This window comes from Perognathus longimembris, chromosome 7 (assembly GCF_023159225.1).
Source record: "Perognathus longimembris pacificus isolate PPM17 chromosome 7, ASM2315922v1, whole genome shotgun sequence".
Lineage (NCBI taxonomy): Eukaryota > Metazoa > Chordata > Mammalia > Rodentia > Heteromyidae > Perognathus > Perognathus longimembris.
Window position 1 is genome coordinate 14342640 of NC_063167.1, and position 14511 is coordinate 14357150.

At 50.6% G+C, this 14511-nt stretch overlaps 1 long non-coding RNA gene and 1 pseudogene across 1 annotated transcript; both read left to right on the plus strand.

Moving 5' to 3' along the window:
- The first annotated feature begins 1399 nt into the window (after positions 1–1399).
- Positions 1400–4685, plus strand: LOC125354713. Its single transcript, XR_007211532.1, has 3 exons — positions 1400–1656; positions 2785–2889; positions 3784–4685. It is a non-coding gene; the product is annotated as an uncharacterized LOC125354713 (long non-coding RNA).
- Positions 4686–12473: 7788 nt separating this feature from the next.
- Positions 12474–13885, plus strand: LOC125355646 (annotated as a pseudogene).
- The last annotated feature ends 626 nt before the right edge of the window (positions 13886–14511 follow it).

Sequence of the window (14511 nt, forward strand, 5' to 3'; positions counted from 1 at the left end):
ATGGACTTGGGTTTTCTTCCAGGCCATAGGCCTCATGGGCTACCTCCAGTCACCAGGGCCTTGGAGACTCGACTGGACTGGTCTGAGGTGTGAGTGAACTGGTCTGAGACTTCCAGGTTCAGCCACTGGGGGTCCTAATAAACCAAGGAGGTTGAGGCAGCAGTGAGGTAAAGAGCATGGCTTCTAGACCTGTTGCCCTGGGCATGTCATTCACCCCTCCAGAGCCTTGTGAAAGTAAATATAATCAAATAATACACACAAAGCCACTTGCAGGTGGCTCAGACCTGTGATCCTAGCTCCTTAGGAGGTTGGTATGAGGATCTAGGTTCAAAGCCAGCCCAGGCAGGAAAGTTCCCATGAGACTCTTCAGTTAACCACCAGAAAACTGGAAGTGGCACTGTGGCTTAAAGTGGTAGAGCACTAGCCTTGAGCAGAAAAGCTCAGGGGCAGTGCCTAGGCCCTGAATTCAAATCCTACAACCAACACACACACACACACACACACACACACACACACACACACACACGAGTTCCCAGCACTTAGATTTCCTAGCTGGAAATTTATTAAGACAAGGGTCATTGTGCATGGACTATGAGCCCATCCACATGCTTGCGTTCATTCGTCAGAACAAGAGTGTTCTCCTCCCTACCAGATAGGACCTGGAGCACCGAAGAGGCCAGACTCGTAGCTCACACAGGCAGGCCAGGCTTTGTACCATAGCAGTAGAGCTTGTACAACAGGGCCAGGGGGATTTCCTTCAACGGCACTGTTCGTGATTGCAAATACAAATTAGGTACCAGGACATACCAGTGAGACACCAAGGCTCCATCCCCCTATAAGCTGTAGACCACCTTACTGGTCAGTAACAGAGGCCAGGGGGCCACTCCAAGACCCCCTAAGTGTTCATAGTAGTGCCAATGGTCACAGGAGACTGTCACTGCTAAATGCTACAGGGATAAGAGGCAGCATCTTCATCGACCTATTCATTGCATTTATGAAGTAGGTGGAGTGAATAAATGAATGAGTGAATAGTAGATGAATGAGTGAATGAGGGAGAGTGAATGAATAAGTGAATGAGTAGATCCATGAATGATGCCTCAGTGGTGCTAAATTTAAAAGTCGTATATTGTGCGGGCTGGGGATATGACCTAGTGGCTAGAGTGCTTGCCTCGTATACATGAAGCCCTGGGTTTGATTGCCCAGCACCACATAGATAGAAAATGGCCAGAAGTGGCGCTGTGGCTCAGGTGGCAGAGTGCTAGCCTTGAGCGGGAAGAAGCCAGGGACAGTGCTCAGGCCCTGAGTCCAAGGCCCAGGACTGGCAAAAAATTTAAAAAAGAAAGAAAGAAAAAGAAATGGTAGTTTCTCTGTACAACACCTTAATAAAAAAGCTGTATATTGCCACATACTCATCTCACCCAGCCTCCCAGGAAGGTAGGCCAGTTATTTATTGTCTTCATTTTACAGGTGAGGAAGTTGAGGCTCTTGCCTGAGAATGCAGAGAGAGGAAGTAGCAGGACAGAATTCCAGCCTGGCAGCCTGCCCTCAGGGGACATGTTCGGCTGCTATTAGACCTGTCACTCCCTCATGACAAGCTCATTGCCTTCTGCTGTTACAGCTCACCTGATCTCATCTCTTCCCAAAGGCAGCTATGGGGTGGGGACAAGATTCCCCCACCTGCTTCAAAGTCACTGATGCTGGGTATTAACCCTAGCCTGTGAGAGGGATGGAGTCACCCTTCCCAGCATTGGCCTCCGACTGTTCCCTTCTTGTAGAACATCTCTCTTCCCTTGAAGACCCAGAATCTCTCACCCTGCTCAGTCTCCTCCCCAAGTTCAGTCCAACCCTGATATATCAGCCATCCCCAAAGTTCATCCCTTAAGCCTGGCTGAGAACTGAAGTGGGGACTGGTTTTATTTCTTCTGTCTAACAAGTTTACCCATTCCTTTTCATTTCTTATCCATATGGACTGGTGAGATGTTCATTGCAGAGCTCCACCTACTGGGAAGGGCAAGCAGCCCAATCACAATGCCCCATTTTTTTTTTTATTAATTAAATTTTGTTGACAAGGTGTTGTGCAAAAGGGGTACAGTTACATAATAGGGCAGTGAGTACATTTCTAGTGATATCTTACACCCTCATTTTTCTTTCCCTTCCCTAGATCAGGTAGGCATATATATAATACCCAATGTACCAAAATCATATACAGTAGCCACGTGGTATATGCCAAAGGAAATTCACCTAGAACTTTAACTATAATGCTAACAATAGAGTTTGCTTATCCTTGTCTTATATGATCATACATACCTAGCTGTTGAGCTATTGTGATCCACTGAGAGGTCTACATTAGACCTTTTTATGTTTAGTAGTTGTTTGGTTTTAGATACATAATGTAAGGTCGCTGACCCAAACCTGTGGAAATACCATTTGACAAGAAGTTTTTTGTTTCACAGACCTGGTCTCTACTGTTCCCCCCCCCCACCCCCCACCTTAACAGTCATATATCAAAGAGACCATGCCCCTTTGTTCTCTGTGTTCTAGGCTTGTCTTACTCAACATTATTTGTTCAAGTTCTGACCATTTCCCTGCGACATTTTTTTTTCTTAATATAATGACTGGTTTGGGCCTGAGCATGTGATACAAGCTGAACCAATCAATCTTTCTTGGGACTTTATATGGCGCTATTGGGAAAGATTGGCTTTCAGGCTCTCCATGGTATTCCCTTGACTGAGGTCACCTGCAACAAACGTGTTCTCCCCTTTCCTCATGCTTTCCTTTATCCAGGACAGTTACTGCCAAGATCTTTCCAGAAGTCATGCCTGGCTAGGTGCTCTCCTGTTTCTAAGCCCACATGGCCTCATCAACCATAGGAAAGTTTGAGCTCCCAAGGTGACCCAGGTTCCACTTCATACCCCTTCACTGAATATGCTACATGCTTTTTTTTTTTTTTTAACTTTATTGTTATTATAGAGGTGATGTACCTCGGGATTGCAGTTACATGAGTCAGGTAATGAGTAACTTTGCTTTCGGCTACATGCTTTCTGGTCCTTAGACCTCCTTATTCTTTCTGTCGGTTCTGGGGATAAACTCAGGGCACTCAAGGCTAGCACTTTGAGCCACAGGACTACTTTCTAGTTTTCTGGTGGTTAATTGGAAGGAAGGAAGAGTCTCGTGGGGACTTTTCCTCCTGGGCTGGCTTGGAATCCTGATCCTCAGATCACAGCCTCTTGAATAGCTGGGATTACAGGCATGAGCCATCAGCACCCAGTTTAGGCCTTCCTATTCTTGTTCCTACACCTTCCTACTGGAATCTGTCCCAGCTCAGAGGTGTGCCTTGACCCTCACCCCACCCAAACTGCCTCCTCCTCAGAAGCTCAGCCCTTCCCACGCCAAGGCAGTCTAGTCTCTTCTCCTCTCTGCTCCCAGGACACCAGGGCCTGGACTTTAGGGTTAACTAGATCTGGGCCCTGAGTTTGCAAGATACCCTACCCAATTAACCAGCAAAAAAGCAAGGCTGGAGGAGTGGCTCAAGTGGTAGAGCACCAGTACAGGAAATTTGAAACTCTTGAGTTCAAATTCTAGTACCACTAAAGAAGAAGGGAGAGAAGGAGGAGATGGTGATGATGATGATAGGGAGGAGAAAAAGAAGAAGAGGAGGAGGAGGAAGAGAATTCTAATTCTTTGCAGGTAGACAGCATCTTACAGTCTGCCAAGCATTTCTGAGTTTATTTCCTCATTTGATTTGTGCATTTCTGTCCTGTTGCATTTCTGTACATTTTGCAGATGGCACACTGGCTCAGAGTGTGATACTGGTCCAAGCTCCTCATGTCCCAGATGGGAGGAAAGCCAGCATCCCGGAGTAGGAAGCCACAGTGACAATAAGTACAAGGACAGCTCCAGCCTGCCTGCCTGCCTGCCTGCCTGTACCAGTCCTGTGGTCTGAATGTTTGAAGTCAGGGCCTGGGCACTGCCCCTGAGCTTCTTTTGCTCAAGGCCAGCACTCTATCCCTCGAGCCACAGCTGCACGTACACATTTTGGTAGTTTTATTGGAGATAAGAATCTCACAGACTTTCCTGTCTGGGCTGGCTTTGAACTGTGATCCTCAGATCTCAGCCTCTGAATAGCGAGGATTACAGGTGTGAGCCACCGGGTGCCGGCTCTCCTGCCCTTTCTCACCGTGCAGTGTCCCCCGAGTCCCTGAGAATTCCCCACCTCGCAGGAGGGAGGGTGGCTCCTCCCCATTTGGCACCGGAAGGTTGGGAGACCTGCTTCCCTCTTGGAGTGGCGCGAGGACACAGGGCGGGAGCCGAGCCCCCTCTCGGTGCGCAGGAGGAGGTGGGGGAACGGGCCTTGTGATCTGGGGTGTGCACGGAACCCCGGGGTGCGGCGGGGGGAGCGGGGGCGCAGGGCCGCGGGTGGGCGCGCGCCGCCCTCGGCGCGGTGACAGCGCGGCCCCGGTCCCCGGTCCCCGCAGGCAGGCAGCGAGCGCACGCAGGTGCGCAGGGGCGGCGGCGGGCGGCGGGGGCGGCCCGAGCGAGCCGGGCGGGCGGGCGGGCGGTCCCCACGCCCATCCTCCCTCCTGCCCGCCCTCTCTCCCCGTGGCGGGTGGCAGGTGAGTGGGTGTCGAGGAACCGCCAGGCAGCGGAGAAAACAGGACGCCACAGAAATCAGATTACTCACCTGCAGCTGCGACGACCCGGGCTAATAAAAGCCGAGCTTCCGCTTGTTTTCATCTCCACCCCAGGCCTCCCCCAGCTGCAGCCCCAGCCCCAACTGATCGCCAGAAACCAGCCGCTGGGGGGGGTCCGGACCCCTCAAAGCCTGAAGCCCCACCTGTGCCCAAGAGTAAGGCCGCAGCCTCAGGGGGCCGCCCGTGTCCCCTGCACACTGTCCCTGATGCTCTTAAACAGAATTCCCCAGACATCCCCACCTGTCCAGTGGCCGCTCCCATAGGGCAGGGCCTGTGGATCTGCAGAAATCTCAGGTGATGTCCGGGCAGATGGCCACGCTCAGATACTGCCATTCCCACGAGGTGGGTGTGCTCCAAAACCACCCTCTGCTCAGGCACCAGGGGCTCACACCTGTCAGCTGCTCAGGAGGCTGAGATCTGAGGATCCAAGTTGGAAGCCCGGTTAGGCTGGAAAGTCTGTGAGACTCAGCTCTCCAAGGAAACACCAAAAGGCTGGAAGTGACTGAAGTCGTAGAGCACCTGTCTTGAGTGGAAAAAGTTCAGGGACAGTGCCCAGGCTATGAGCTCAAGCCCCAGGACACACACACACACACACACACACACACACACACACACACACACACACACACACACACACACACACACACACACACACACACACACACACACACACACACACACACACACACACACACACACACACACACACACACACACACACACACACACACACACACACACACACACACACACACACACACACACACACACACACACACACACACACACCCCAACAAGAAGCCTCCAAAAACCCAATGCAGGTGAGTCTCCAGCAGCCTCTGCTGTTGTACAATGGAGGCAGAAATGAGCAAGGGAGGAAGGAAGGAGGCTTCTGTGAGCTTGCACTAGCACGGTAATGACCATCACTTATGGAATTTGGACACCACCAGGGGCAGACACTGGAGGAATGTGACACACTAGGAGTTGGGGTACAGAGAGGATCAGGACCCCGGAAGCCACCATCCTTTCATCCACGTACTTTGACATCTCCAGAGCTCCATGCCCAAGGCACCAGGAAGCCATTCTCTCCCAGGGCTTTGATTGATGGCTAGATCTCCTGGCCCCTTTTCCGCCTTGGTGACCTCTGACATCCAGGCTCTGGGCCATCTCATCTCTCCCACAAAGGGCCTGCCACCCGCGTGCTTCCTCCTCTCTAGCAACCCCATGGTGATCTCCTGTCAGGAAGATCTCAGTGCCTGGGCCCAATGTGGGCCCCCCACAGCCTCCTGGGCAGCCTGGCCCTCCCAGCTTCCTTCTCCAGCTTCACTTCTGGCCTGAATTGCCCATGCTTAATGCAGCAGCGCCTAGACGACCCCCCTGGAGATTCGGCTGACCAGCTCCAAACTCATCCCCTCACCTGCCACCCGTTGCCCTTCCCCCACTGTGTGTGTGTGGGGGGGGGGGTTGCGCGCGTGCATGTGTGCTGCTCTTGGAGCTTGAACTCAGGGCCTGGGCACTGTACCTGAACTTTTTCCTCTCAAGGCTAGTGCTCTACCACTTGAGCCACAGCTCTACTTTGGGCTTTTTAGTGGCTAATTGGAAATAAAAGTCTCATGAACTTTCCTGCTGACTTTCAACTATGAGATCTCAGCTTCCTGAGTAGCTAGGATGGTAGGTGTGAACCACCAGTGAACCACCTGCATGCAGCTTCTCCTTATCGTTTGCTACTCCAGTCCAATCTTGTTTATTTATTTATTTTGGCAGAACTGGGGTGTGAACTCAGGACCTTGTGCTAGGCAGCTGCTCTGCCACAGAGCCACACCATTTTTACAAGGGCTATTTTGAGATAGGATCTCATTTTTCACCCTGGGCCAGTAACTAGATCATGATTCTCTGTTATATTCCTCATTGTAGCTGGGATGACAGGCACATCTGACCATGCCTGGCTTTGAGACTGGGTATTGAGAACTTTTTTTCCTGGTCTGGCCTTGAACCATGATCTTCCCCACCTCAGGCTCCCCAGTAGCTAGGATTATAGGCATGAGCCACTGGGAACTCCAAAGACAATCTCTTTTCCCTCCCTCCATCCCTCTGCACTCCTGGCTCCTCAGTTTGGAATTCTTTTTGTAATCTCACTTTAGCCAGGGGTAATCTTCAGCCTTTCCGAAATTCAAACGATTGTGGCTCCTGAAAGCCTTCAGCACACCATCTGACCTCCCATTCAGAGGGGCCCAGCCCAGCTCAGGGCCACAGGCCTGGTTCTTCTTGTAGATGCAGCCTCGAGCAGTCATAGGCATCGTAGTCTTGACTTAGAGATGAAACCGGGAAGAGAGGTTTGGTAAAGTGCCCAGGGCCACAGGGCAAGGAAGTAGCAGAATGGTGTTGGGTATCAAGGTTTCTCTGGTTCTGAAGCTGGCAGTCAGCTGCTCTGATCATAAGCCTCTTCCTCCCAACTGGATCCTCGTCTCCTTTCTGTGGATCTTCCCCATTGGCTCAGGGAACGACTAGCACATGTTCGATGTTTGTTGACTGAAGATACGAATCTAGCCACAACAGCCATTTGGTGCCCACAACAACCCTAAGGAAAAGCCATAGTTGATCAATTTTTGATGACTTCTGTAATCTTTTTTTCTTTTTTTTTTGCCTGTCCTGGAGTTTGAACTCAGGGCCTGAGCACTGTCCCTGGCTTCTTTTTCCTCAAGGCTAGCACTCTACCACTTGAGCCACAGTACCACTTCTGGCCTTTTCTATATATGTGGTGCGAGGAATCGAACTCAGGGCTTCATGCATGCTAGGCAAGCACTCTACCACTAAGCCACATTCCCAGCCCTGAATTCTGTAATTTTTGATGAATAGTGTGGTGAATGTGTGGATGCTTAAAGTAAGGAATTATGGATTCAAAACTGGGGACCATCATTGCAGCTTTGTGGGCTGTACACCTCCCCCCTCCCCCCCAGTGTCTTTCAGATGACCACTTTGTGGTTATCATTTCCTGGCTTTGAGGGGAATAAGTCTCAGCCTATAGGGGGAGATCCTACACCATGTGTTTTGTTGTTTTCACTTCCTATACATAATTTTGCATTCTTAGCTGTCGTTCATTTTCTCTGCTGCCTAGCACTCCCGTTGTAAACCTTTCCATGGCTCATTCTCTAATTTGTGAGTACTCAGGTTGTTTCCAGTTTTTCCATCTCATCTGTGGGACTGACATAGTTATTCTTTTTTTTTTTTTTTTTTTTTTTGGCCAGTCCTGGGCCTTGGACTCCGGGCCTGAGCACTGTCCCTGGCTTCTTCCCGCTCAAGGCTAGCACTCTGCCACTTGAGCCACAGCGCCGCTTCTGGCCGTTTTCTGTATATGTGGTGCTGGGGAATCGAACCTAGGGCCTTGTGTATCCGAGGCAGGCACTCTTGCCACTAGGCTATATCCCCAGCCCCTGACATAGTTATTCTTATACAGATCTCTCGTGTACATGTGTGGTTTCTCTAAGGTACACATGGACGGCATATGCAGTACTATGACTCTAGGTGTGAGTGTTCCAAATGCACATTTCAGCTGTGCAAGTTGCTGCTCTATGCTGCCCAAAGAGCCCCTGCTGTCGGCTCATCCCATTCTTGCTGGGCTGCCCAGGGTGACTTCCGCTTGCTCCAGGTCCTGGGCAACAGGGGGCGCTGTCAGACTTCTTCCCTACCTCTCACCTAACAGGAGGAAAGATTGTTGTTGTTGTTGTTGTTGTTATTATTATTATTATTATTGTCATTCATGGGGCTTGAACTCAGGGCCTGGCCCACTGTCCCTTAGCATTTTTCCTCAAGGCTAGCATTTGAGCCACAGCTCCACTTGGACCTTTCTGATGGTTAATTAGAGATAAGAATCTCATGAACTTTCCTGCCTGGGTTGGCCTGGGATCTCAGCCTCCTGAATAGCTAGGATTACAGGCCTGAGCCCCCAGCGCCTGCCTGCTTCTTGATCAGTGTCACCCCTCCCATCATTCTCCCCATATTCCCTTTCTTGTTCCTACTCTCAAGTTACATAGTTCAGTGTGTGTGTGTATGTATGCATGTGCCAGTCCTGGCTTGAACTCAGGGTCTGTGTACTGCCCCTAAGCTTCTTTTGCTCAATGCTAGTGCCCTACCACTTGAGCCACAGCTGTACTGCCACCTTTTTTTGGTGGTTAATTGAAGATAAGTATATCATGCCCTGTTTGGTTTCGAACCGCAGTCCTCAGATCTCAGCCTCCAGAGTAGCTAGGATTACAGGTGTGAGACACTGGCGCCTGGCATAGTTCAGTTTTTATGTCATGTACATTGCATAGGACTTCATTTGTTCGCCCTTCTTCCATTCTATGTCCCAGGCCCTTTGTACCTCTGCCTCTCCTTCCTTCATCCCTCTGATAGCTACTGAAGTCTGTGGAGCCTTGTGAGGGATGCAGAGCCATGATTAAGAGCAAAGACTCCAGGGAGCCCTCTCCCTAGATAAATCAATCGAGGGGCAACGAGGCTTGGGATCAGGGCAAAGAAGACACAAACAAACAAGACAACAAGACAGAGAGTGGCCAGGCACTCACTCCAGTGGTCATTTAGAGAAAGTTCCTGGAGGAGGTGACATCTAGGCTGAGGTGTAGAAAATGAGGAAGAGCCACCTGGGTGAAGAACAGAATAGAGCAGCCAATGGAGGAGGAGGTACCTGTGCAAAGGTCCTGAGGCAGGAGTCAATTGACTTTCAAGGAACTTTGGGAAGATGAGCCCAGCCAGGGCCAAGTGAGTCAGGAGCAGGGAGGGGAACAGGGACTGGGGAAGACAGGAGAGGCCGAGGAAGCACCACAGTCAAAGTCTGGATTGTGTTCTGGAGGCAGCTGGTGGGTTGGAAAGCAAAATGCTGTGATCTGAGGTCTTTTAACAATCACTCTGCTCCCGCGATGGACTGTCTATGACTTCACCTCACTACTTCAAGCCACTAGTATTTTTAGCCAGTGTCCCCCCTCTGTGAAGCAAAACTTCCCCTTATTGGTCTTAAATTTACTGCTTTTGGGTTTCAAGGGGAGCCCCCTTCTGCCTTGTAGCTGAGGGTGAGTGACCCAACTGAGATCTCCAATCAAGGTTTTCAGAGGGGAGCAGAGCACGGTGGCTCACGCCTGTAATCCCAGCTACTCAGGAGGCTGATAGCTGGGGATTGTGGTTGGAACCAGCCAAGGCAGGGAAGGCTGTGAGACTCGAATCTCCAATTAACCACTAAAAACCTGCAAGTGGAGGGTGGCGTAAGCGGCAGAGCAGCAGCCTTGGATGAAAGTGCCCAGGCCCTGAGTTCAAACCCTAGGACCGGGCTGAGGTGGTAGAGGGGACACAGACAGCCCCTACCACAATGTTTGGGGGTGGGGAGGGCCTAGGCAGGTTCATCCAGATCTGGATGCAACCGTGCTGGCGGTGGGATGTGGGGCATCGAACTTGGCAAAGGGACTGCTGAGGTGGCTCAGGCTTGTGGTTCTAGCTGTCTGGGGGACACAGGGCTGGAGGATCAAGGTTCCAGGCCGGCTCAGACAGAAAGCTCATTCCACCATCATCTTAACATAAAAAGCCGAGCATGGTGGAACTATCCTGCCACCTCAGCTCTGGTGGGAAGCATAGAGAGGACAATCGCAGTCCAGGCCAGTCTGGGCATAACCAAGACCTTTATCTCAGAGCAAAAAGGTTTGGGGAGGGGCTGGGAATATGGCCTAGTTGTAGAGGGCTTGCCTCATATACATGAAGCCCTGAGTTTGATTCCCCAGTACCACATATATAGAAAATGGCCAGGGGCTGGGGATATAGCCTAGTGGCAAGAGTGCCTGCCTCGGATACACGAGGCCCTAGGTTCGATTCCCCAGCACCACATATACAGAAAACGGCCAGAAGTGGCACTGTGGCTCAAGTGGCAGAGTGCTAGCCTTGAGCAAGAAGAAGCCAGGGACAGTGCTCAGGCCCTGAGTCCAAGCCTCAAAACTGGCAAAAGAAAAAGAAAAAAAAAAAGGTTTGGGGATGTGGTTCAAGTGATAGAGCACTTGTCTAGCAGACATGAAGTCTTGAGTTCAACCCCAGCACTGCCAAAAATAGCACACACACACACACACACACACACACACACACACACACCATAGCAACAACAACGTCGTAAGATCGGCAAACCTTTACTGAGCACCTACTCTGGGTCAGGGCTGAAAGTGCAGAACACGATAGGACTGCTTGCTGATCTGCAGGAGGCAGGGGAAGCAGGGAGGACTCTGGGGCTTTGGGCTGGGGAGCTGTGGGGTGCAGGGGAAGGGGCTGGACAGTCAAGCAGCAACATCCTGTGCACAGCTGGACCAGTGCTCTGAGCTTCCCTGTAGAGGTGGAACTTGAAATACAGGATTTTGGAAATCAAGTCTTGAGCAGGGTTTGGCAAATTACCAACTATGATTGAATTTGCCTGGGACTGATGGCTCACGTCTGCAATCCCAGCTACTCAGGAGGCTGAGATCTGAGGATCTCAGTTCAAAGCCAACCTGGGCAGGAAAGTCCTGTGAGGCTTTTATCTCTAATTAACCAAAAAGCCAGAAGTGGAGCTGTGGCTCAAGTGGTAGAGTGCTAGTCTTGGGCAAAATAACTCAGGGACAGTGCCCTGAGTTCAAGCCCAAGGATCAGTACACGCACGCACACGCATGCGCGCACATACACACACACAGATTGAATTGTGTATGGGATTTTATGATTTATGTTATATCTTAAAGTTTTGAAAACAAATGTAGAGGGGCTCCATTCCTCAGTATCACATAAACAGAAAAAGCCAGAAGTAGCGCTGTGGCTCAAGTGGCAGAGTGCTAGCCTTGAGCAAAAGAAGCTCAGGGACAGTGCTCAGGCCCTGAGTTCAAGCCCCAGGACTGGCCAAAAAAAAAAAAAAGTAGGGTTACAATTATCCAGTTTTCAAGGAAGCTATGAGTCATAGAGGGGAGTGCAGGAGAAAAATGGGGACCAGAGCTAGGGTGGATTTGGAGGGCCCCTAAGGGGACCGTGCTGATCACTGAGCAGGGCTATCCTCAAGGTACAAACGGGGAGTCACACGAGCTACCCAGTCACAAGGTACTAAGGGGTAGCCTGGGTTGGAGCCCAGACGTCCGCGCTTCGCTGGCCGCCTGCTGGCCAGACTGGAGCGCGCCGGGCACTGGGAGGAACGCACACACTGCCCTGGTATGAAGAATGTTCTTTTTCTCCTGTGATGAGAGCGCCCCCATGTGTTCCCAAACTGTCTTAGGTCTTTTGTTTGTGTGGTTACTGAGGTTTGTAAGGACAGACCTCCTGCCTTAACTCAGTCTTAGATCCTGTGTGTGCTCTGGGGCTTGAACTCAGGGCCACTATCCCTTAGTTGTTTTTGCTACCACTTTGAGCCACGGCTCCACTCCTGGTTTTTACGTTGTTAGTTGGAGATTAAGAGTCTCGGGGGGGGGGGGGGCTGGGGATATGGCCTAGTGGCAAGAGAGCTTGCCTCCCATACATGAAGCCCTAGGTTCGATTCCCCAGCACCACGTATGCGGAAAACGGCCAGAAGGGGCGCTGTGGCTCAAGTGGCAGAGTGCTAGCCTTGAGCAAAAGGAAGCCAGGGACAGTGCTCAGGCCCTGAGTCCAAGGCCCAGGACTGGCCAAAAAAAAAAAAAAAGAGTCTCAGGGACTTTCCTGCCCTGGCTGGCTTTGAACCATGATCCTCAGATCTCAGCCTCCTGACTAGCTAGGATGACAGTCGTGAGTCACTGGTGCCTGGTTCTCCATATGTCTTCAGATATGAATCATGGCGTGGAGTTGGGGAGCCTGCTGGCTGAGAAGTGTGCTATAGATGTGGACAGGGTTCACGCCCTCTACCCCAGGTGTCCACAGAATAGCTTGTGACATACAGCAGGATCTTGCTGATCTATGGTCCCTTGAGCTCCAGTCTGACCATTCAAGATGACCTCTCTCTCTCTCTCTCTCTCTCTCTCTCTCTCTCTCTCTCTCTCTCTCTCTCTCTCTCACACACACACACACACACACACACAGAGGAGCTAATAACAGCTAATAACACATAGCTCAATCTCAGAGTTAATGATATTTTTCAGCACTATGAGCTTAGCTATTAGCTGTTTTTCTTAACAAAGTCTTATAAAGTGCCAGCTTGAACTCAAAGCCTCACATTTTTTGCTTAAGGCTAGTGCTCTATCATTTGAGCCATTTCTGGCTTTTTAATAGTTAACTGGAGATAAGAGTCTCATGGAGCTAAGTGCTGATGGCTCATGCCTACAATCCTAGCTGTTCAAGAGGCTGAGATCTGAGGATCATGGTTTGAAGCCAGCCTAGGCAGGAAAGTGCAAGATACCTTTTCTTTATTTTCTTTTTTTTTTTTTTTTGGCCAGGAGGCTTGGGACTTAGGGCCTGAGCATTGTCTTTAGCTTCTTTTTGCTCAAGGCTAGCACCCTACCACTTGAGCCACAGCACTACTTCCGGCTTTTTCTATATATGTGGTGCTGAGGAATCAAACCCAGGGCTTCATGTATGCGAGGCGAGCACTTTACCACTAGGCCATATTCCCAGACTAATATGCACCAGAGTCGGCGGCACATGGCCTCTGCCCATTCCAACCCTGATGATGTCCTGACGCTGTCCAGCAGCACAGAAGGTGAGGGGGAAGGTGGCACCAGCCGCAAGCCCACTGCTGGGCAGACCTCGTTGACAGTGATGATATCCAAACCATCTCCTCTGGCTCGGAAGGGGAGGACTTTGAGGACAAGAAGAACATGTCTGGTCCAACAAAGTGCCAGGTGGCGGTTAAATCAACCCGAGGCTTCGCTCTTAAGTCAACCCATGGAATTGCCATTAAGTCAACCAACATGGCCTCTGTGGAAAAGGGAGAAAGTACACCTGTTTGAAAGAACACACACCAATTCTATGATGGTGAAGAGTCTTGCTACATCACTGACGCCAAGCTGGAAGGAAACCTGGGCTGCGACCTCAATCACAGTTGCAGTCCCAACCTGTTTGTCCAGAATGTCTTCGTGGACACCCACGATCTTCACTTCCCCTGGGTCGCCTTCTTTGCCAGCAAGAGAATCAGAGCTGGGACCGAACTTACTTGGGACTACAACTATGAGGTGGGCAGTGTGGAAGGCAAGGAGCTGCTCTGCTGCTGTGGGGCCATTGAGTGCAGAGGCCGTCATCTTTAGAGGGGAGTCTTCTTTCTCACGTTCAGAACCCTCTTGAACTGTCTTTTCCTCAGGAACTGGGTCTTCCTAACTGTTGAACTCTGACCCAAGCAAGCCTCTGGTCTAGCTACTCTCTAGCTCCTAGTAGATAGAAATGGGGAGTCTGGATCAGGAGCGCTCTTCCATTGTGGTGCTAGCAGGCAAGGTCCCTGTGACTTAGAGCTCTGGAATAGGGAGGGATTACCATTCTAGCCTAGGCCTGACGTCCCTCCCATCTCTTTGTACAAAGTGTCCCTATTCTCCCTCCCAGGAGACTTTTATCTCCAATTAATTGCAAAAAAAAAAAAAAGCTGGGAGTAGAGCTGTGGTTCAAGTGGTAAAACAGTAGTGTTGAGCTAAAGGAGCTCAGGGACAGTTTCCAGGCCCAGAGTTCAAGCCTCAGGGCTAGCAAAAACAAACAAAAAGAAGAAACTGAGTGTCTTGGATTTTCCTGCCCAGGCTGGCTACAAAGTGAGATGTGATCCTTCCATCACAGCCCCCTGAGTAGCTGGGAGTAAAGATATGAACCACCAACATACAGCTATGAATCAACTTGTTTCTCCTACTTGCTTGTCCCTTGCTCCAGAGTAATTTTTTTTTTCAGTGCT